This window comes from Malaclemys terrapin, chromosome 6 (assembly GCF_027887155.1).
Source record: "Malaclemys terrapin pileata isolate rMalTer1 chromosome 6, rMalTer1.hap1, whole genome shotgun sequence".
In the NCBI taxonomy this organism is placed as follows: Eukaryota; Metazoa; Chordata; order Testudines; family Emydidae; genus Malaclemys; species Malaclemys terrapin.
In genome coordinates this window covers 46,257,530-46,282,341 of record NC_071510.1, presented here as the reverse complement: position 1 = coordinate 46,282,341, position 24,812 = coordinate 46,257,530, and the positions used below count along the sequence as shown (strand labels likewise).

At 40.5% G+C, this 24,812-nt stretch overlaps 2 protein-coding genes across 4 annotated transcripts in view; one reads left to right on the top strand and one right to left on the bottom strand.

Moving 5' to 3' along the window:
• Positions 1-24,812, top strand: part of FANCC (FA complementation group C) — a 133,384-nt gene that overhangs the window by 50,952 nt on the left and 57,620 nt on the right. The gene's annotated exons all lie outside the window — the stretch shown is intronic.
• Positions 20,787-24,812, bottom strand: part of AOPEP (aminopeptidase O (putative)) — a 408,370-nt gene continuing 404,344 nt past the window's right edge. For both annotated transcript variants that reach the window (XM_054031546.1, XM_054031548.1), the window contains one exon: positions 20,787-24,137. The gene's annotated coding sequence lies outside the window, so the exon portion shown is untranslated. The remainder of the gene's footprint in view (positions 24,138-24,812) is intronic.

The window sequence follows — 24,812 nt, the reverse complement described above, 5'->3', positions numbered from 1 at the left end:
TATGATAATAAGCTAGTTACCTTAAAGAAACCTGAAAAGTGTAACACTGCTGTGACTTAAGAAGAAATGAGGAAGGATGTAATCATTGTTGAAGGGGAGAGGCTGACTGATAGGTTGCCAGGGGAAAAAGGACAAGTTGATCAGTGAGGATGTGTTTTTCATAAATGTGGAATATTGTTTCCTTACTGTAGTGACACATTGTATCCACCTAGGTTAACTTTTCCAAGCATAATAGTAACAACTAGTGGTGACTTGTGGTTTGCCATTGAAGTTTATGGTTTTGTGGTAAGTATGAGTGAAGGTGGGTGAATGTCTGTTGTGCTGTGACATTGAGTTGTGGGGGTTGAATAAGGAGTGTGTGCTGCGGTGAGGGGCTATGTTAGTTTGGGGTTATTGCGTGGGTGGATGGTTATGTTGTGTGTAGGTTTGTGTTGTGCCAGGAGATTTGTGTTGAGTTGTATCTGGGAGGGTTGAGCTGGAGGTCTGTATTGATTTGTGCAGGTGGTGAATGAGGGGTGCATGCTGCTGTGAGGAGCTGTGTGTGTTTTGGAGTTGTGTGGGTGGCTGTGTTGATTTGTTTAGATGTAGGTGTTGTGTTGAATTGTACAGGTGGCAAATCAGCCTTTGAAGATCTGTGGCAGTTGGACCAAATCCACCATCTGTGAAGTCTCCCTCACATTACTGACTCATTAGAGCCAATAAGTAGTAGATTGCAAATTAGCTGTAAAGTTGAGTTGCTTCTGTTATCACATTGGTCTAGTACTCTTGGCATAGATACTAGTCTTACTGTTTTGTTATATATAGATAATATTCAGCTCTTTTCATAAGTAGATCTCAAAGCGTTTTACAAAGTTTAAGATTATGTATATTATGCAGACATTTTGTTTTGTTTTAACCTAAACTTCTCTCTCTCTACTTAATAAGGAAATTGACCAAGAGTGGCTGGAATAGGTGTCTGTAGGACAGTGAAAACATCAGTGGTGTTGACATCTAAATTGACGAGGGTTACCATATTCTGTGCCTCCAAATGGAGGACACTCCACGGCCCACGGCCCCGCCCCCAGCCCCGCCCATACCCCCGCCCCAACCCCTCCCCCTCCCCAAAGTCTCCGCCCCCTCCCCTGCTTCCCACGAACATTTGATTCGCGGGAAGCCTGAAGCAGGTAAGGGGGGTGTGGGGGGGAGGAGGCGCGGCCCAGGCTGGCCCCCCGGCGGCTCCAGCCTGGGTCGGCTCGGGCCCTGGGGTGCCGGTCCCGGCCGACCACCCCCGGCCCGCCCAGCACTGCCGGCCCCCGGCGGCCCGGCGCACCCCCGGGCTCCCCGCGGGCCCGCCGGCCCGACTGACCGGCTCCCCGCTGGCCCGGCTCCCCGCGGGCCCAGCTGACCGGCTCCCCGCGGGCCCGGCTGACCGGCTCCCCGCGGACCCGGCTCCCCGCGGGCCCGGCTGACCGGCTCCCAGCCCGGATCCCGGCCCGGCACCGCGCCCCCGGCTCCCCGTCCGGCCCCGCGCCCGGCCCGGCACTGCGCCCCTGGTTCCCGGCCCGGCACCATGCCCCCGGCCCCGCACCGCTGGCCCCGGCCGAGCACCACCCAGCCCTCCCGATTTTCCCGGACATGCCCGGCTTTTGGGGATTTCCCCCCGGACGGGGATTTGAGCCCCCAAAAGCCGGACATGTCTGGGAAAATCCGGACGTATGGTAACCCTAAAATTGACTGACTTAGATTTCAGAGTTAACACTCCATTGAAAAAAATGGGAGCAGTCTACTCATCTGAGACATTGTTTCAGTCTACAGGATTGGCCAAATATCACTGACCTGGATTATGTTTGAAAGGGGTTTTTCTTTTCTTTTTTTTTAAACAACCAAAAGAGTTGGAAGCTAAATTTATTTTAATTGAAAACATAAATTCTGAAGAATCTGTAGGGGGCCTAGAGCAGAACCTTCAAAAGGCTCAGCCTGAAGAGGACCAGAGAAGGCCTAAAAAGGTGTTGAGAGTTCCCCATCTGCTTCGGGTGTGACTTCCAGAGGGGGCAAATGGACAGCACTGCACTGAGGAGAGGTGGGCTGTTTACAGAGTCTGGCACTATGAAGCAGATACAACTAAGCCTGGAAGGGTAAAATTGTTAGAATTATTGTGAAACTTGGCAGCCCAGGGAAAAAACTGTGTGCTTTGGAGGGCTAAAGGATCAGTTTGTTGATGATAATGCACCTCTACCCCGATATAACGCGAGTTCAGATATAACACGGTAAAGCAGCGCTCTGGGGCGCGGGGCTGTGCGCTCCGGTGGATCAGCACGTCAGCGTGTCTGGCTCCGACATGCTGCTCTGAGCGGCGTGTTAGGGTGCTGGGCCGGGGCCAAAGGATTGGATAAGGGGCAGAGGGTCTCAGGGGGTGGTCAAGGGACAGGGAGCAGGGAGGGTTGGATGGTTTGGAGGTTCTGGGGGTGGGGCAGTCAGGACATGGGGAAGGGGGGGTTGGATAGGGCATGGGAGTCCTGGGGGTGATTAGGGACAGGGGAGGGGGAGTCTCTGGAGGGGGTGGTCGGGGACAAGGAGCGGGGGGCTTAGATAGGAGGTGGGGTCTTGGGAGGGGCGGTTGGGGTGGGGGGGTCTCTGGAGGGGTAGTTGGGACAAGGAGCGGGGGCGTCGTTGGATGGGTTAGGAGTTCTGAGGGATCAGTCAGGGGGCAGGAAGCAGGTGGGGGTCGGATAGGGGGCGGGGCCAGGCTATTTGGGGAGGCACAGCCTTTCCTACCTGGCCCTTCATACAATTTTGAACCCCAATGTGGCTCTCGGGTCAAAAAATTTGCCCACCCCTGCATTAGACGTTCTCATCTCTCCCGCCTATTTTAATCTAGTTTCTAAATTGTGTGTAGTATAGACTAAGCTTAAGTTGTCTCACTAGTTATATTTTGGAAACATTGTAACTCTGCGCTGACATTTTCTAAACAATTTAAAAAAATTGTTAGCATTAATACAGTATTAAAATACCATTGACGTGATGGCAAGTAGTTCACAGCCACGGAAATGAAAGGCATGGACAGTCAAAGAAAAACTGGAAGCTTTGGACAGACTGAAATCAGGAATGAGCCAAGCGAAGGTCTCAAAAGAACTAAGAGTGGAGGGATCAACATTAAGAGAGTGGATCAAAGATGAGGAAACATTACGATCCATGCTAGTTGAACTGGATGAAAGTGAAGGCCTGGAAAGGAAGCGCCTAAAAACTGCCCAGGATAACCAACTAGATAGAAAGTCCTGTGGCACCTTATAGACTAACAGACATATTGGAGCATAAGCTTTTGTGGGTGAATACCCAAAGCTTATGCTCCAATACGTCTGTTAGTCTATAAGGTGCCACAGGACTCTCTGTTGCTTTTTACAGATCCAGACTAACATGGCTGCCCCTCCGATACTCAACTCGATAGAGCAGTATTTACGTGGTTTTCCCAAGAACTCTCTGATGGCACGCCAATTTCTGGTGACATTATAAGGAAACAAGCGGAGAAATTGAAGAAGGATCTTGATTTTAGATGCTTGGGCAAGGATGCTTCTGCACGTCAAGGTAACAAATTTAAAGCTAGCAGTGGATGGCTTAATCGTTTTAAAAAACATCATGGCATTCGGCAAGTCGCAATTTCAGGAGAGACGCGCTCTGCAGATTACAAGAGATCATCATCGAGGATGGCTATACTCCGGAGCAAACCTATAATGCTGATGAATCCGGCTTATGTTACCGTATGCTGCCGGATAGAACACTTGCTTCTAGGACCAAAGAACAAAAGGCCGAAGGTTTTAAGGTGATAAAAGAGAGAGTGACAATACTTTTCTGCGTGAATAAAACCAATTCACATAAACTTAAACCTCTGTGCATAGGCAAATCCAGGTCATCTTCCACCATAAGAACATGGATTCGCTTTCATTCATTTATCGCCATTCAAAAAATGCCTGGATGACATCGGATATTTTCAAGGAATGGTTTAAGAAATATTTTGTACCAGCTGTCTGGAGCCATCTACGCAGACAAAACCTGAAGCCAAAGGCATTGCTCCTACTTGACAACTGTCCCGCTCACCCCCTGGTTGAGACCTTAACCAGCAAAGATGGGAAGATAAAGGTGAGCTACCTTCCTAAGAACACAATGTCCAAAATACAGCCCCTCGATCAAGGCATTATAGCCACATTTAAAATGAAGTATCGTAAAGCCTTAGTAAAGAAAATTGTTGAGGACAACAGTACCATAATGGATGTAATCAAGAAATTGAATTTGCTGGATGTATTTAACTTAGGCGAGACAGCCTGGCTAGGAATCACTCCGTCAGTGATAGAGAAATGTTGGCATCGTGGTCTCAAAAGTGCTTTTGTCACTGAAAGTGATGACAACCAAGATGAGGAAGAAGATGAAGATGAGAACAACTTTGAGGGAAGAAGAGGCTATGGAGGCAGAACAAGTCTACAGGGAACTTATGGCTCAAAGTGGGATAGCTGATGTTCAAGAGTGGATGGAGGTGGATGCTATGTGTCCAACCTATGAACGACTTACAGATGTAGATATAATTCATAATGTTGCCCCTCAACCACCTGGTGCCTCAGAAAATGTGTCTAACCCTGAGGATAGTGACGAAGAACCCTCGGAGCCAGCGCCCAAAGTTGCTGATGCGGTTGTAGGGTTAGAGTTTGGTCTTAAGTGGCTAGAAAGCCAGGATGTGGATAGACTGCAAATACTGCAGTTAAAATCCATAATTGACGTGGTGAAGAAGAAGGCACGCAGCAACAAAGTGTAACACGTTTTTTTATTAAATTAAAAAAATGTTAAGGGGTGCATCTTATATAAGAAAGCATCTTGTATCCCCAAAAAAGGTATTTACCATTTTATCAATGTCTCTAAAACTTGATCACTTTACCTTTTTTAGCTTCATTTTAACCTTTTCTATTAAAAAAAAAATGGGGAGAGATGAAATGAGCCAGATTTCAGAAGGGAGCGAATTTCATGCCATCAGGTCTGCCAGAGGAAAGGCTTGATTGCCAGGTGGCTTCAGGCATGATGTTGGAACCCTTAAATATGGGTCAGTTTATGAGCGCATAAACCCCTCAAGTGGAGGCTCAAGGATGAGGTCTGAAATAAAATCAGGGCCAGTCCCAATCAGAGCTTTATAAACCAGTAGGGCTAATTTAAACTAAATCTGCCACTTCATAGGCAGCTAATGCAAAGAATACACAGCAGACCGATTATGATCATGATAGCTCAAACCCATTAGCAATCATGCTGCTGCATTCTGTAAATGGTGGCTCAGCCTTCCTGATAAACTGTCGGTAGACGGAATTACAGTAATCGAGTCTGGAGGTCATGAGGGCATGCGTTGCTGTGGTCACAAGATAAATAAGGGTGCAGCCTATCAAAATTGCCTAGCTAAAAACCCATTTCCAAATCATGTCCAGATATAGCTCTCCTTGAATAGGGCATGGTCAAAAGTGATGCCAAGATTTTTAACCTGGCTCACATTTTCGGAACTAATCCTCTCACTTAGAGGAGACATGATGGTTATCTGTTATGTTTTTATAAACAGACCATGAGGAGGGGAATGTTATTTGAAGCAGAAGGAGTGTGTGTATTCATTGGAGAGTCAGAAGGTAAACTGTGGTCTGGATAACCAAAAGTCAGTATGAGGTCACTGATCCTCTTTACAGACTCCCTTTGCAGTCTTAATTCAATTCCTTAGTCATCTGCAGATGTTGCTGTTGTCTGATTCCACCCATGAGCTGGCTGTTTTGGCCCCATAGCCTTATCAGCCCTGGGGAAGAGAAACCAGGAAGAAGACAAAGCATATTTACATTAGAGAGACAAGTTGAGTGAGGTAATATCTTTTATTGGACCAACTTCTGTTGGTGAAAGACACTCTGTTGGTGCAATAAAAGATATTACCTCACTCAGCTTGTCTCTCTAATATCCTGGGACCAACATGACTACAACTACACTGCAAAAGTTCTGTTTTATAGGTTTTGGAGGACATGTTCTTAGAAGGGATTTTTTTTCTGTTAATGAAACCTTTGTGTATGTGTGTACATTTATGTCTATAATTGGTGGTGATGATGATAGTGGGTGGTTGGTGTTAATAGTTGAGAGATGATCTGTTTAGATAATGTGGGTCAATGGGAAGTTTAATAGACAGAGTATTAGAATCTCCTCGTATGACATTTAAAAATCCTGTTTTAGCATATTGTTAATTCAGGGTCAAATCCTGTATTCCTTATGTAGATATAACTACTGGGGATATCAGTAAGAGTGTTAGCTGAATAGTTATTGCAGGAGTAGGCGCTCAGAATTTTATTTTTATGTAGTAACTAGAGTATGTAGGTGTTAATGTAGGGATCATCCAAAATGTGTTTTATGTTGGGTTAAGTATTCATATCTTTGGCACAAATTTTAGAGTAATGTGAAAGAAGATATTTAGTGCATAAATTACACTGAGTTATAAGGGTTATTCATCAATCTGTTTTATTAAGCTAGTAAGTCTAAACCATATGGGGACACATGGTCCCCATGGACATTGGGTCCAGAAAAAAGATTAAAACTGTGTTAAATTTACAGTAAATGATGTATAGATAAGATAACATTAATATATTAATGACGTATATGGATAACATGTGTTTGTTAAAAGGCTTATGAATTGCTAGAGGTCATACTGAGAAATTAGTTGTTTTCCCCCTCTTATCTAGACAGTTTTTAAAAGAGGGAGATTACGAGCTAAACTGAAATATTTGAGTCTAAATGATAAACACACTTTACCTGTCATGTTATTTGAGTAGTTAAAAGAGAAAAAAACTGTCACAGAATATAGGATTTGTATTTTAATGCACATAAATAAATTATTTGAAACCATTATTACTTTTGCTTCCTCCTTTATAAGGGGGTAAAATTCATTAAGTAAAATTTTGACTACAAAGTAAACTGATTCATAATAATTGTGGATTTAATTTATACCTAGAATATGCTCTATGTCATTTTTTATCTTTGTAGCATTTTGCCGCAGGTAAAATACAACATAATAAGAAGGGGATGTGCATTGGGGGCCTGTGGGGGGTAGATACAGGAGGGAATCATTCCCCCTCAGCAACAGTTGAAGAGGGAGGCTTGTGTTCTAGGGGGCATGCTTCCAGGAGAGAAATGGAAAATGTTAAGTCTCCTGGAGGCCAATATAGTTCAAAGTTTGTTAATCACTTTCTGAGACTCAATTTTGTGGTTTTAGGGATTTTATGGCTTTTTTGGTATGGATGGAAAAGAGGAGTCATCATTTCTCCTCTAACCTATGCCAATAATCTTCAGGAACTATGATCACTGTGAAACGGTGCAGTATATGGTGGTATTTCTCTGCCAGATTAAAGACTGGTGGCAATTGAAGTATGTGTGTCTGTCTTTGTTGTTTTGTTTATATTTTTGCTATTCATTTTTGTGTGGTTTTTCTTCCACTTCAGTTAATTTTTGGTGACAGGAGGTTGGAGCAACCATGTATGGGGTTTCCCTGGACTCCAACCCAGGTGTATAATAAAGAAAGTCAAAGACTTTTCCTCAGGAAGTGGGCTGGTGTGGGTGGAGGTAAGTGGGCTTTCACCCATTTCTTGATTTTTAGCCTGCACTTCATCTCATCTTCCTTCTCTTTCTTCTGGCAGTTACACACACTCTGTGGGGTATACCACGTCATCTCTGCAGCCAGCAGAGATAATATGCCTGTTTTAAAAGGAGCATCATTTATGCAGCCAGCTTTTGGCAAAATTGCAGAAGAGGCACTGATTGCCTAATTATTGCACAGATTAAGAGTGCCATCTCTTTAATCACTCCCACATCTGATCTATGTATGTAGTTGTGTGTTGTGCTACTAACTGGCATTGTACTGCCTAGTGGATTGTGTTAAAGCACCAAACTATGTCATTGCATTGCCTGGCTTTATTGCTTCAGGCAAAGATCTAGGTCTGAAGTTAAGTTTTTGGTAGAAAAGCTTAATTTTATTTTTGTGCTCAGAGTAAATATTTTTATTTTTTTTAAGTTATTATTACTGTTACAATATTTAAAATTCTTATGGAAAAACGGAAGACTTAATATGTCCAGATCTTTGCGATCATCTAATGTTCAATGTGTGTCATCACTTAACAAAGTGACAGATGTAGTCTTTTAGTGTTCTTTATGTAAATGTTTAAATTGCTGAAACTACATGAATTGTGAATTAAAGACCTAAGGTAATGACTGAACTTATATAAAAGGGAGGGAGTGAAGAGAGTTAAACTAGGCTGTTACTTATGATAAGAGGGTTAAAGCAAATGTTTGGATGGGAGATCTATTTTCATTTTGCTGTTGGCTATTCTGTATTTCAAAAAACATTTTCTTGAGCTTAAAAGAGCAATATTTAAAATATCCACTTTTCTAGTCATTTGTGCACATTAAAAATAACTTGCTATTCATGTTCAGTGGTTTTTCTTGTTGGACGATGTAGGAGAACTTGCCACAACACATGCAACAGATTATAAGAAGACTGCAAATATAATAATTACAGCATGACCAGACTGCGCTGGCAGATACTAGAAATACAGAAATTTCTTTAATCATAGTGCTTCCCATAATGTGGGTGGTCACAGTCTGCAGACATTTCAGTCAATGCATTCCCCATGCAACAGTGATTGTAAAACAGAACTGAAGTAAACAGCATTCCACAGGCTTTTCAGGGTTTTATTTTGAGAAAGTAAAGCTTTTCTGCTGGATTGCTTTTTTCCCCTTTCTTTATTTGGGCTGCTTGATTTTATAAATCATAACCACACAAGACATGCTTTTGTGCTCTCTTTGACAAAACTGGTTCTCTGTAGTAAACAAAGCATATAGTATACTTTACAGATTTTTCAAAATATGTGCTCTTTCCTTTAAAAAGATGCATATGGTTTAAAAACTGTTAATATGTTGTTGGGTTGTTTTTTGTCAGTAGGAACCAGCATCTGGTAGTAAATTGTAGTAAGTGTAATTTAAACTTTAATCTTTTTTTTTCAATTCCTTATCTTTTTTTCCTTATTTTTTCCCAATTTGTTTTCTTTGATTTGCATAGTTCTACCGTTTCTCTAAAAAAGTTTTACTACCACTCTTAATCATTAGCAAAGTGTGACCATGGTGGCTGGAGGGGCCGCACTGAGAATGTTCATTCAGGGCAAACTGCAGAGAATAGGGCAGACGATCCCCCAAACTGTCGGTTTATTCTAGTAATTACATTCACCAAGCGAGTAACAAAATAGCTTCTGTAATACCTTACTGGTTATCAAGAAGCTAAAATACAATTCCTCTTAAGCAATCCATCCAGAAGATAATAAGGTGATAAGTAACAGGCAGTATGTATTTGTCAAGAACAAATGGTGTCAAACCAACCTGATAGCTTTCTTTGAGTAACAAGCCTTGTGGATCGGGGGAAGCGGTAGACATGATATATCTTGACTGTAGTAGAGCTTTTGATACTGTCTCGCATGACCTCCAAAACAAACTAGGGCGATGCAACCTAGATGGAGCTACTATAAGGTGGGTGCAAAACTGGTTGGAAAACCATTCCCAGAGAGTAGTTATCAGTGGTTCACAGTCATGCCGGAAGTACATAATGAGTGGGTCTGGTTCTATTCAGTATCTTCATCAGTGATTTAGATAATGGCCTAGAGAGTACACTTATAATGTTTGTGGACGATACCAAGCTGGGAGGGGTTGCAAGTGCTTTGGAGGATAGGATTAAAATTCAAAATGATCTGGACAAACTGGAGAAATGGTCTGAAGTAAATAGGATGAAATTCAATAAGGACAAATGCAAAGTACTCCATTTAGGAAAAAGCAATCAGTTGCACACATACAAAATGGGAAATGATGGCCTGGGAAGGAGTACTGCGGAAAAGGATCTGGGGTTCATAGTGGACCACAAGCTCAATATGAGTCAACAGTGTAACGCTGTTGCAAAAAAAGCAAACATCATTCTGAGATGTATTAGTAGGAGTGTTGTAAGCAAGACATGAGAAGTAATTCTTCCACTCTACCTGCGCTGATTAGGCCTCAACTGGAGTATTGTGTCCAGTTCTGGGCACCACATTTCAGGAAGGATGTGGACAAATTGGAGAGAGTCCAGAGATGAGCAACAAAAATGATTAAAGTTCTAGAAAACATGACCTATGAGAGAAGATGGAATAAATTGGGTTTGTTTAGTCTGGAAAAGAGAAAACTGAGAGGGGACATGATAACAGTTTTCAAGTACATGAAAGGTTGTTACAAGGAGGAGGGAGAAAAATTGTTTTTCTTAATCTCTGAGGATAGGACAAGAAGCAATGGACTTAAATTGCAGCAAGTGAAGTGTAGGTTGGACATTAGGAAAAACTTCCTGTCAGGGTAGTTAAGCACTGGAATAAATTGCCTAAGGAGATTGTGGAATCTCCATCATTGGAGATTTTAAAGAGAGCATTAGACAAACCCCTGTCAGGAATGGTCTAGATAATAGACCTGCCATGAGTGGACTAGATGATATCTCAAGGTCCCTTCCAGTCCTATGATTCTATAATGACAGGAGAAAAGGTAATATAGTATATAAGTTGTTTTGAAAAAAATGTCTTTACTTTTTGATTGGATAATTAATGGTTAAAAGTGAGACACGATCTTTAAATCTTGATCAAAACAGAAAACAAAAGACTTATGCACACATATTTAAGATCAGACATCACTAATGGCGACTCAATGGCTTAGTGGATTCTTAGTGTGATACAGAGCCCTTCAACTTTCAAATCGCTTGTTAAAATCCAGCTTAAAGGTCAGATTTTTGAAGGTGGTAAAGTAATTCTGAGAGAGTAATGGCTATAAAGCTCTCTCTTACTCCCTTGTGCCATTGGCTCACATCACAGGTAGCAACAGGGCCGGCACCAGCGTTTTTGCCGCCCCAAGTGGCGAAAAAAAACCCCAAAAAACGCAACCGGCAGCTCTACCGCCGCTGCTTCATTCTTCGGCAGCAATTCGGCGGCAGGTCCTTCCCTCCGAGAGGGACTGAGGGACCCGTCGCTGAATTGCTGTCGAAGAGCCGGACGTGCCACCCCTTTCCGTTGGCCGCCCCAAGCACCTGCTTGCTGTGCTGGTGCCTGGAGCCGGCCCTGGGTAGCAACATAGTAGGGTGAGACTGGCCCTATACAGTTGTTATGTCCCTCCTAGAGGTGGGTGAGAGGGTGTTGAACTTTGACTCCATATCCTCCAACTTGCCCCGTGCAGTAGCTGCACCAGTATGTTCAGGGTTGTATGCTGCAGTAAGTATAGACCTGATGCAGTTTACTCCCTCCCCAGACATGGGGAGACAGGGAAGGAACCTCTCTTGCTGCTTCAGAGGCAGTGACATGTACCTTATTCTTTGGAGTCTGAGGCTATGTCTACACTAGCTCTTTTGTCAATAAAACTTTTTTTGATCAGGGATGTGAAAAAACAGACCCCTGACCGACATAAGTTTCACTAACAGAAGCGCCGGTGTGTACAGCACAGCGACATAGCTAACACAGCTCATTGGGAATGGTTTAATTGTGCTGATCGGAGAGCTCTCTCCCATTGGCATAGAGTGACTAGAAAGGAGACCTTACAGTGGCACAGCTGCAGCGGTACAGCTGTGCCACTGTATGGTCTCTAGTGTAGATATAGCATGATTTAGTACTAAATTGAGTTATTAACATATGGAGACTCTTTAATGGTATATGTGAAACAAGTTGGTGGTCTCAGTAACCAGTTCCTGGTGGGTGAGTGTCCACGTCATTAAACATTTGTCACAATTGATACTAATTGGAAACATGGTTGGGAGTCTCTGTAAAGAGGCCAGAAAAAATTAAATAGGCAGGAGATTGACCTATACTCTAATCCCTAGAGGTGGTCCCTCAGGGTGGAAGCATTTATACAAGGCAGTATAAGGAACATGCTGCTATCTGTTATGTGCCTGTTCTGTGCATAAAAGACTTTATCTAGGGCTGTCAATATTGTTCATTTTAGGAGCGCTAAATCCATTTAAAAGGAAAACTAAGAAAGAAGATCTGACATTTTCCTGATCATAGTTGAACTTTGCAGACATGAAATTTATTAATATAGACATTTTAGCCTGACTGAGGTATGTATTTCAACAGAGACGCTGTATATTATACTATGAAGGGGTTTTCCACTACAATTTAATTTTCTACCTGCCTCATATTGCTACACTTAAATCTTTGGGAAAACTGTTATTAAATAGTATATGGTTTAAGTTTTAGGTTTGTATATGATTTGTATTAATACTGTAATTCACAGTGGGAACTGGGATTATTTTGCTCTATAATTTTCTTTTGAAAAGTAAATATTTGTATATGTAATTGTGATCACAAGATTATATTTAGCCCATATCTAGCACACATCAGCAGAAAAATCCATCAGAGCTAGAGTATGTCACCAAAATGTATTGGTAAAATAGAACAGATAAGAACAAGTAAGAGCATATGAAACCAGGGGTTTTCAAACTGCATTGCACCGCGACCTCCTTCTGACAACAAAGATTACTACACAACGCCAGGAGGGGGGACCAAAGCCTGAGCCTGCCCATGTCCCGCCGCCCTGGATGGGGGACGGGGGGGGAGGGGCAGAGCTGAACTCCGAGCCCCGCTGCCCCAGGCAGGGGGGCTAAAGCCGAAGCCTAAGGGCTTCAGTCCCGGGTGGGGGGGTTTGTAACCTGAGCCCCGCCACCCAGGGCTGAAGCCGAAGCCTGAGCCCCACCACCCAGGGGGCTCGGGCTTTGGCTTTGGCCCCGGGCCCCAGCCAGTCTAACACCAGCTCTGGTGACCCCATTAAAATGGGGTCATGACCCACAGTTTGAGAACTGCTGTGTGAAACCATCTATATAATTAGTAGTTATAGCAAGGACATTAATACTGTTGAAGGAAAGGTTGAATAAATATAAACCTTACATTTTTGGAGCTTAGTAATTCAACCCTTTGGCTGAAATGTGGGCTGCCTATTTGTGTGCATGGGTGGTAGTTGTTTAAGTAGTAAAATATCTCTTAATTTACTTTTTAGTTATAGAAATGCATAATTTGGTCCTCTTTTGAGATGCTATTCGCCAAGCTCCGGATCAAAATAACGTAATGTTAAAAAAACAATCAACCCCACTCTCAGCCCCATACCCTTCAATCCTCTTTGGTATTTTGAACTGTTTTGTGCACTCTTTGGTGTACAGTGTATTACCGTATACTTGTAAAGAACTATGCAGGATGTTTAATGTGGAATTCTGTGTTAGAGGACTTTCTGTGCTGTGGTGCACAGGCAGGCATGATTGGGCCGTGTTAGGTAATCGAAGACATACTTTTTTTTTTCTTTCACCCTTTTTCTGTGTTTGGGTGTCATTTTTAGTTTGTAGATTTGTTGTTGTTAAATAAGAGCTGTATATTAGTATCAAAGTAAAGAAGTTTGAATTAGCACATAACCGGCTCATATTTTGTCTGGTCTACTTTACCTACACTATAAAGTTCTATAGGCGTCAGCATCTTGTAGATTAAAAAATGAGGTCCATATGTTTTCATAGATAGAGTCTCTCTACTGTTGACTGGAGACAGATTGAAATGATGAAAGAAGAGATTCTGGAATAGACTGATAAACTAAAGAGCAACAACGCACCTGGACAGAGATGTTGTCAAGAGTTTTGATGGAATTTAAGAGTGAAGTGGCGGAGTTGCTAATCAAAATATGTAATCTTTAAAAATGGCTGAGAAAATCATTGAAGACATTAAGAGGCTTGCATATGAGGCAAGATTGAAAAGATTGTGTCTGGTTTAGTTTAGCAAGGAAACTGAACTTATAACAGGGGATATGAGGGGTTGTTTTACACAACATGTAATTAACTTTTGGAGCTCATTGCCACAAAATATCACTCAGACCATAAGTTTAGGAGATTTTTTTAAAAGGATTACTCTGGGTAAAGCATCCTTATATTGAGATGGGTTCCCCAATTCTAAAGGAGGAAATCTCAGTCCCATCAAGTTGTTGCCTGGCCCTCTCTAATGCTGCTGTGAATCAGATTCTCAGGCTGCTCCCTAGCCCTCTCCAGACAGCTGAGAATTAGCATGTTACTAGGAGATCTTATTATTTACAATACGAATTTGTTCTAATTTGTATTCTGTAACTTTCAAAATATGTATTGTAAATGGATTTTATTAGATATCATTATGAACTTATTTGAAAAAGACATGGAGCTCTGTGTTTTTTCAGACAGGTAACCGTGCTAAAATAATACTTCTCATAAATGCTTCCTTGTGTTATGGATCAAAATAAACAGTCTGTATGTATCTTCAGGTTCAAATCTAAAACTAAGGATTCTACTTTCCTGGGAGACCACTTGAACTTGAACAGCAAGTGTCACAATTTGCTAGAAGCTGATATTTTTCAAAGCAGTTTAGTTGTGCCAGGTGGCTCTAGTAAAGAATAATGATTTGTTACTGACAAACAGGGAAAAAGCAGTTTGCATGTAAAGAAATACTGTTGGTTTTAGGTATTTTTGTTTAACTGAATACATTTTGTGAGTCTGTAGTCACTGAGCCATTGCTTCATATGAGTATTGTGCTTTTTACTAAATAGTTCCATGAATATTTTTTCCCCTTTTCAACTTTCCTAGCAATTTGATACTCATGAAGTCCAAAGATAAATGAATCAGTTCTGTGTTGTATCTTATAACCGTCACTTTTAAAACACTGAACTGTAAATCTGAATAAGGCTAATGAAACATAGTTCTGAAGAAAAAAATGTTTTGACTAAATGCCTTGTGCAGTGTTATGTCTTGGCTTCGGACACAGTACTCTCTTGCACTGTGTGCATTTATAATGTAATTAGAATGTTCCTGTTTAAATGGGAAACAACAGAGAAAGTGAGATTAAAAATACTTCAACTGAATGCCAAACTGATCATTTGATGTTCTGTAAGGATTTTAACTGTTTAGGAACAGTCTGCCTGTCAGCAGCACAAAGGGATGGTACTGTGCTAAATGTCATTTGAAAGAACTATTATTTGTCATTTTCAAGAAATAATTGAATTCATAACTCTGAATTGTGATCCCTGATTTGTCCGGTTTGTCTAAATTTGGAAGTTTCCATCCTGGTTTTTCCTATCATTTTTAATGAATTAAAAGATTTCTTCTATAGATAGTGGTCAGTTTGTATCTTGGTTTTTAAAACTTGAGGAAAAAAGGACATTCTAAATCTTTAGGTTATTTAAGTGAAAAACTAAAGTTTTATTGTTGATTCTGCTAAAGCTATTACATTTCCTTTTGTAAGTTAGTGTAAATGTGTGTTTTATTTCACTAACAGAAGTCTCACCTTTTTAACACAAAGAGTTACACAAGATTTTCTTGGTGGGTGTTTTTTAAAGATGGAGTGGAAGAAAAGATTTGAAACTGCTTTTCCTGTTTGAGGCCAAGTGTAGACTTCAAGGCTTGCCAGCCCCACAATTCTATAGTTTATTTCTTACCATTTTCAAGGGTTTTGTTAGTGACTTGCAGATGGAACTTCAGGCTTTGGAACTCATCCATTGAAAAGTTGTGTGGTCTTAGCCACAGTAGTAATACAGCATGTTTTTCCTATACTAGTTTCACAGAAGTTAACTGAGCTGGAATTGGTCAAAGAATAACAATGAGCTTTTCCCCTCATTTTCCCCCTTTTTACTGTATATCATTTGAAAGTTGGGATCAGGTTAATTTTGGATTTAAAAAATTATATTAAATATTTTGCTTCCATTTAAGAAAGAGAGGTAAAATGCAAATCTAATCTTTTTTAGTAAGTTGTACATATCAGGAGTATGAATGTAGTCCATAACTGTGCATTAATTTCTAAAGTAACCATTATCACTGTTTGTATATAATGTATTATGATTGCTTGAAGCAAAACTAAGAGGACTGTGGGGTTTAATATGCACTTTGGACCCAGTTTAGCAAAGCACTTAAGCACATACTTAACTTTAAGCATGTGAGTACTTCCACAGTAAACATTGGCTAAGGATAAGCCCATTTATATGCTTAAAATTAAGCATGTGATGAAGTGCCAGAGTGCACAGCACTTTGCAGGACCACGCCCTTTGTGCTTGGTGGAAATGCATAAACACAACCAATTAAGTTAGTTTTTCTGTTAGTGAGTAGCTGAGGTTTGTACACAACTTTCCACGTATTATTAGGAAAACAAATGCCACAGATTGATATATAAATGAATTTAGTGAAAGAATAATATAGTTCCTGGAATTACTCTGATCACAAAATTATCTTAATCCATTTTAGCAAATCTCTATTTATCCATATTCTGTATTTTAGCCATTTGGATCTCTGAGTTGCTTACATTCTCGAAAGCCAAGTGTCTGATTTGTGTAGGACTGTTTAGCAGAATAATTTATTTACAATCAACTTGCCTTACATGCATATCAATGGAAATTTGGACATGGCCAGGTTTCAGGTTGCTATTCCAAGTAAATGAGAAGAAAAGTAGGAAACTTTAATAAATCCGCAGTGCATATTTGGGGCCAGCAATTTTATTTGATGCACTGGATATAGAATTTTAGATAATACAAGCCCTCCTGTTAATGTGAAGAATGTGCATACACAAAGGGGATGAAACAAAAACATTTCTTGTGAAAACATTTCTAGAAAGAACAACACCCACGAATGCCAGGACCCTATTACACTGATCAAGCAAATCACTGAACCATGTGCTGCTGACCTTGCTTTACTAGGACCACTCACATGCTTAAATTTAAGCACATGCATCAATGATTTGTTGGACCAGAATCTATGGCAGGGGTTCTCAAACTGGGAGTCAGGACCCCTTGAGGGGTCGTGAGGTTATTACATTGGGGCTCATGATTTGTCAGCCTCCACTCCAAACCCTGCTTTACCTCTAGGATTTATAATGGTGTTAAATATATTTAAAAGTGTTTTTAATTTATATGGGGGGTCGCACTCAGAGACTTGCTATGTGAAAGAGGTCACCAGTACAAAATTTTGAGAACCACTGATCTATGGATTGTTACTGCAAAGGACTTGAGTCAAGATGAAACTGGAGTTCAGTTTGAAACGTTAGATTTACATTTCATGTTCACTGGTCAATCAGTGAAGTACAAGTGCATATAGTACAAAATTTTGTGTATCTAAAATATTAAATCTGTAAATTCCACTTTGTTTAAAACATAATTTGTTCAAAGTTTTAAAGCAGAAATTGTAGCTCAGTTATGTGTTTCTGTGATAGCAAGCAGTTAAAGAAATTCCTTACAGACAGTTTAAAACACATACATTCAAAGTAAACCCATGTATTTTTGGGAAGTTCTGTGGCCTGTGTTATACAGGAGGTCAGACTAGATGATCATAGTGGTCTCTTCAGGGCATTGAATCTGTGTAGCGATAACTCAACTCTCAACATGGGTATATACTGATACAATTCTACATAGGTAATTTAAACACTGGGATCTGATCAAATGCTAGAAATACAAAATTGTACAGAGCAAAACTGTATTCTGAAAAACTCCATTATGTTTAAATGTGCACATTGTTGTTCAATTCAACCTTATTTTCTTCTCCCTTTCAGTTTTGGTTTGTGGAAAACCAATTTTATATTTTTTCCTGGAACTAATGAGTGAGCAAGCAAGAGGCCTCGTAAACAAAATTAAAAACTGGAGATTTTGTTATGATTGGATCAGAGTGTGGAAATTCTGTGAATTGTGTTATGTCAGCATCCTACTAACGGAATAGACTACATAAACTGTGTGTGTTGAGACATTCCATGAATGAGCAGGCTTCCGTCTCATTTACAGACTTAACCACTGCAGTTCTTGAGACTTCTGAATGTTTATCTCACTGTTTAAAAAAAACAAAAATTCTAAGAATACCAGACCAGTTTGCATTTTGTTGTTGATCATTTCATTTAAATGGCATGGGACATATCAAACTTTTTTAAACCTGCAAGCAAGATTTTTTTTAAAGGAAAAACAGCAGAAAAGTATCTGTAGTAATTTCTTTTGGATTAACGTGTTGAAAGGGAAAAGGAACGGGAGTAAATTAATTTAAATACATCAGAAAATTGTGCATTTAATTTCCCTTCTAAGTAAATTTGTACAATTAATTAGGAAATGGCCTGGGATCCAGTTCTACTTCTGACACTGCCTTGCTGAATGTAACATGATGGCATGCCTCTTAAGGGCTAGATACCTGGGGCCAGCCAACCTTGATTACTTAGGAGACACACCTCAACTGGGATCACCTCATTCCTCTATAAAGGGTAGAAGGAAGTTGTGCGGGGGGGTTGGTTGGGGGAATGCTCAGAGAACGAAAGAGAGAAGAAGCTGCAGGAAGGGAGAGTCTCTTGCAGTGGCCCTGAGAAAGGGAGACTCCAGCTGAAAAGCCGGGGAGCTGTGGCTGGGGAGAAAGCCTTGAGGTCTTTCTGGGGAGAAGGCCAGGCCTTGTGTCTTCTGTAGGCGCTCAGCAAGAAAAAAGAGACAGTTCTCAGGGAGAAGGGGCTATTCCCAGCTTAAGGTTGATGTGGAAGACTTTTGTGTTTTATTTGTGAACTTCATTTGAATAATCAGATCTGAAGGAGGGCTGTTGACATTGGAGTCATGAAAGGCTGAGTTCAATTTATTTAAGAAGCCCCTTGAAAGAAGAAACAAGCAAAAAAGGCCACCTGCAGAGCAACCTGAGGCCAGCAGGGGCTGCCCGGAAAGGCGCTACTCTTTGCTTCTGATAAAATTTGAGCATATCACTTAAACTGAGTCTGTCTTCCTTTTTATAAAATGTGGGGTAGGTAATGTATTGACCTTCACTAAATAATATTTGCAAATTATTGCAAATTATTATTAAGGCAAGGGTAAGAATAGAATTTTAGATCTCCTATCTTTTTGCCTTACTCTTAAACAACTAGACCACCTGTCCTTTGGGGGGGACTATTATTATTTCCTCTTCCTCCCTCTTTTTTTTCAAAATTCAGAAATGTGAATTTTTGTCTGAAAATAGCAAGATTTTGCGAGATTTTATGTGTGTGTGTGTGTGTGTGTTTGGTTTTTTTAGTTTTCCAGTGCTTCCCTCTGTGTAAAGTTCAGCTAACACAAAATTTTGTGGTTGCCAACATTTCAGGAGTGGGAAATCATGCATAACAAATTAATACATTTTTTTACATAGACATCCATAAAAAAATGTCACCTATTTCGCCTGGTTTTACTTAATACAATTGAAGAGGTCTGATTCAATCCAGAGGATGAAAATGATACATATATACACTACTTAGTACCTCCCCAAATGTGATGATGCTGGCCCTTGAGTGTCTGGGGGTACACAAGTGCAAATCCAACAATATGTCACTGGTCACACATGTGCTCCTTAATTGTCAGCTAACCTCCATGAATGATATTTTAAAAACTTCATCTCCAAAAACAAAGGCACCTACTTAGAGCTGGCCAAAAGTTAGGTTTTCCAGTTTGTGAGAATTTTTTTAAAATTTCGTATTGTTCTAATGTGGAACTGAGTCCATGTGGCAGGATTGTGCCAGAGGCATGGACCCTGGAAACCTGGAGATCCCAGCCCCACAGCAATCTGCCACAGACTCTAAAAGCCTTTTGTGAGAAATGTTGGGTTTGATGAAACATTGTTTTCTGACTAAATTGTTTCATATGAATGTTTCTTCTGACCAGCTCTAAACCTGCTGTCACTGTGACATCCACGGTTGCTACAATAAGCAGAATAGTGACAACCATAAAATCCTAGTTGGCTACACATTTGTTAAACTAATCCCAAAGGCTCTCTTCCACCTGCTTTCCAAAATGTGCTATCCCAATTAAGTTTAAAGGTTGCTTTTAGAGACTTTAGGGACCATAAGCATTTTTAAAGTCATTGTGCTGAGGATTTTACAGAAAGAAATCAGTGTTTATTCTGGTTTCTTAATCCCCCCCCCCCCAAGTTACCTTTGATGCTATTTTTAAAACCCAGTGCAGGTTCTACATAAATACAGAGTTACTGGTGTCAAATGCTTACTGGAGCTTACTACCTGGCCATATAATGAAAAAATAAGTGTTGTTTTTTTTAATGGTCATATTTGGCTTAGGAGGAATTACACCTTGAATTCAACTCATTTTACTGGACTTAAGCAGGATAATATTTACTGTAACAAAGGGAAGAAAAAAAGCAGTGTAAAAACTGGATAGATACATGGGTATTGAAGTATGGTATATTTGCATGTAATGCTAAAAGATTGAATGAACACTTCTCCTTCATTGATGAAACCTGTAGAAGCTAATAGATGAATTGCTGTCTGTACAATAATGAGCAGCCTGTCTGAACTAAGGGCCAAATTGTGCCCTGGCATGTAGGTTCCAGGCTTCCACGGAAGCATGCATTCTAGGGAGGAATTTGGCTCTTGGGAAATATGGTGTAACCCATAAATTCCTGTGTCAAGGCTGATTCCCCACTCAGGCACTTCGAGTGCAGAGGGTGGGGGGCCGCAAGGATTTTAAAAATTAATACTTGCCACTTCAGGCTTGTATTAAATTCCCAAGGTTACAGCTTTTCTCTGACCTTGGCTTGGTAAATGCTGCCACCACCCAAATGCAAACCCCTTTTTGGATCCCAGGAAGGCACACTTGGAAATTCCTTCCTGTGGGATACCCTCAAGCCCTCCCCCCCACTCCAGGGAAGAGCTGAGAAAGAAAACAAAGGATATTAGCTGTTGCCACCACCTAATTTAACAACATATGCACAAACCTCTTAGGACACCAAAAATCCAATCCTGTTCTTAAAAAAGATAAATTTTATTAAAAACAAAAAGAAAGAAAATACATCTGGAACTTAGGCTTTTGCTAGATTTTAAAAGAGCAATTCCAAAAATTAAGCACCCAAAATAGCTTTCTTGGGGGTTCAGCTTAAAGGTTACAAGCAAACAAAAGCATCTGGGGTTAGCACAAAGGAGTCCACAAGCCTTACAGAAAATAAAAGAAATAACCCTAATTGCATCTTTCTAGACCTATCCTAATCTACTTACATAGTTCTAGGTATAATCTGATGATTTCCATACCTGGCAAAAAGCTTTTTACAGCATAGTCATAGCCCTGACTTTGTTCTGTTCCCTTCTCTCTGGAGAACAACACAGAACGCAAAGGGAAAGCTTTTTCCCCAATTTTAAAAAATTCTAGTCTTCCCATTGGCTCTTTTGGTCAGGTGCCTACTCCGTTTTCTTTACCCAGGGGACTTTTTAACCCTTTACAAGTAAAGCAAGTAGTTACCAAGAGGGATTTTATAGCTAACTGGCTGGCTGGGTGTCCATAAAAGGGAGCTACCCCTCTCCCCTCTTCATTTATCACACACACCCCCAAATCACAGACGGTGCTGGCTAGCCTGGTTCAGGTTGGGTCCACACCAGCCGGGATTTCTTCCTGGAGGTTTAGGAAACAGAGTTAATAAGATACATGCACCTTTAATGTTACTAATAATTACATGAAGAACTAAACAGTACTTTTTACATTTCAAGGACTACAATGACTTAGAATGCAGGGACATTTTTACCCAGCTAATTTTGGGAAACCTTCCCAGGAGTGTGCATCAGCACTTTGTTAGAGGCTCTTGAAATGTATTGTATTTCAAAATCAAACTCTTGAAGAGCTTAACTCCACCAAAGAAGTTTTTTCTTAGTTTCTTTGACTGAGTGAAGCCACTTCAGTGCAGTGTGGTCAGTCTGCAGGTGAAAATACCATCCCCAAATGTATGGGCGTAGCTTCTCCAGAGCATACACAATGATGTAACATTCTTTTTCTGAGACTGACCAGTGGCTTTCCCTCTCAGAAAGTTTTTTGCTGAGGAACATGACAGGATGGAATTGTTGATTTGGTCCTTCCTGCATTAAAACTGCTCCTACACCACGCTTGGACACATCTGTGGTTACAACGAACAGTTGGTCGAAGTCCGGGGCCCTTAGTACGGGGTCAGACGTAAGGGCCGCCTTAAACTGGTTAAAGGCTTTCTGACACTTCTCAGTCCACTGAACTGCATTTGGCTGTTTTTTCCTGGTTAGGTCTGTCAGTGGGGTGGCAATTAGGCTGTAGTGTGGTAAAAATCATCGGTAATGCCCACCCAAGCCCAAGAAGGATTGGACCTGCTTCTTAGACTTAGGGACAGGCCAATTTTGGATAGCATTTACCTTAGACTGTAAGGGGTTGATAGTACCTTGACCCACCTGATGTCCAAGGTACGTACGTTACCCTGTTTAGGCCTATTTGACACTTTTTGGCCTTAACGGTTAATCCTGCCTCCCTTATGCGCTGGAAGACAGCTTGGAGGTGTTCCAGGTGTTTTACCCATGAATCTGAGAATATAGCCACATTATCAAGGTAGGTGATTGCAAATTCCCCAAATCCAGCCAGAACGTTATCTACCAGTCTCTGGAAGGTGGCGGGTGCATTTCACAGTCCAAAAGGGAGCACATTAAATTCATACAACCCTACATGGGTGATGAAGGCTGACCTTTCCTTGGCTGGGTCATCTACCAGCACTTGCCAGTACCCCTTAGCTACCCACCTCCCCCAGTATAGCAGATTGGGACACGTCTTAATGACTTTTCAAAGGAACAACAAAAAATAGATGATTTAACAGAATTAATTTTTTTTTTAACTAAAGATGGAGTAGAACTGTACTCAATAATCTGGCGATATTTTGGGGTAGTCTTTTAAGACAGGGATGATGATACTGATCTCCTTGGTAAAGCTCTTTGAGATGTACTAATGAAAAGGTCTATACAAGTGTTAGGTATTACAATATTGATTTTGTATGGTGGGGATGAGGAAGAGGCTATAAACTAGGCTCTGCTCAACAATACAGACTGTTAAGCTTCTTTTGACATCAATCCAATACAAAGATAACCAATCATTGGATTTGGAAATATTCTTGCTCATCAATGCTACCCCTTGTGGATTAGGGAAAAATCTTAGATTGTAAACTCCTTGGAGCAGTGACCTTGTCTACCTCTCTTTTAAAAGCAACTAGCACAACAGGGCTCTAATCTGAATTGTGGCCACTGGCTATTGCCATAACATAAATATTTAATAATAAACCATTGTTCAATTCAGGTGCAACACAGTTGAATTGAATACACTGGATGGTAGAGGAGCAGAAATAGGCCATTGTCCAGTGAGTACTGCAGTAACCTTATGCAATAGCTCTGAGATTTCCTTCTCTTGCTCTCCTTCCCCTCTCTGGGCAGACAGAGTATGTCTCTACTCCAGCAGTCCGTCCCGTGGCAAGAACCAGGGGCATCTCTGTTCTGAGCCCAGTAGGAAAAAGCATACTCGCTTAGGATCTTCTTTTTCCAGAGCCAATTACAATGTTCCTCAGACTCCCTGCTTTTTCTCTTCATTGTATGCTTTAACCTGATACTAAGCCCATCATTCACTATTTGAGGAACTTCACAGGGACCTACCAAAGCCAGCCAATTAGAGAACAGGGATGGTAAATGCAATGTAATGCATGTTAGATGGAACAATTTGAACTAGTAATACATGTTGATTGAACTTAACTATAAACTCTGAGGAAAAGGACCTGAGTGTCATTGTGGACGGTTCATAATGCATGACAAGCGCAAAGCAAATAATGTTAGAGTATGTTAAGAAAGGGGTAAAGAACCATACTGGAAATACTATACTGCTATATAAACCAATTTAATGCTCTCACTTTGAATACTCTGTTCACTTTTGTTCACCCCATCTTGAAAAAAGTATAATAGAAATAGGTCTAGAGAGGGAAACAAAAGTTAGAAGAGATGTAGAAAAAATTCTGTCCGAGAAGAGATTTTTGTAGATTCAAGGCCTTGTTGTAGTGCTTGACTCTGCAAAACAATCCCAGAAAAGTTAAGAAGGCTTCAGCTCATCTACAGGGCCTCCTAGTTTGTATGTAATTATGGCAGAAATTCTGTGAAGGTAATGGTACACAGCACCCATTGTGTTAGCGACACACTGGTTCCTCTGGCTCCATGCTTGGACAGGGAGTCTTCAGTTTTGCCATCTCCCTGAATCTTTCAACTTGCATTCAGATCAGCAATCAATCCCTTTGTCTCCTTGCAGCTGCTGAATCCTCCCAGTTTCCAGGTGCCGTCCATCTGAAAATCCGATAGCATTCTAAGAGTTAATTTAAACACAAATAGCAATTACCAGAATAATTAGTCATTTAATTATGGGGAAAATTAGAGGGAAAATGTGAAGGTGAATAGATTAAAGTTTCTATTTTGATTATATTTGGAAGCTTGCACACCATGAAAGTTCCCTTTTTAATGCTGATTTTTCCTGCTTTCAAATTAAAAAAAAAGTATATTAATTGCTTAATTGCTCTTATAAACTGCTGTATACAAACAATTGTGACAACATTTTCCTTTCATTTTCAGTTTTTAGAACAGTTGCCACTAGATGGCAGTACAACAGCTATTTTTTTGCTGAAAGTTATAAAATAAATCTTTTAAAAATACTAGAATTCAGGCATAACTATAAATCTTCAGCAGTGTAAAATAATCCTGTAGAAAAGAATACAAAATTATACAAGAGTTTGGGATGCACATCTCTTGATATTTCATAATTGTTTTTAGACTTTATTGTATTTCTATTGCTTGTTTATTATCTCTTATATACAGTACATCGAACTGGGCATATTTTTAATTCCAGGACCAGTGAACCAGTTAATTAAAGACATCCAACAAAGCATATATAAATATTTGGATTGGAGTTCTGAAAGCAGTAATTAACAAACTGCTTCATTCTTTTTAGTTGAGAATTTTAAATGA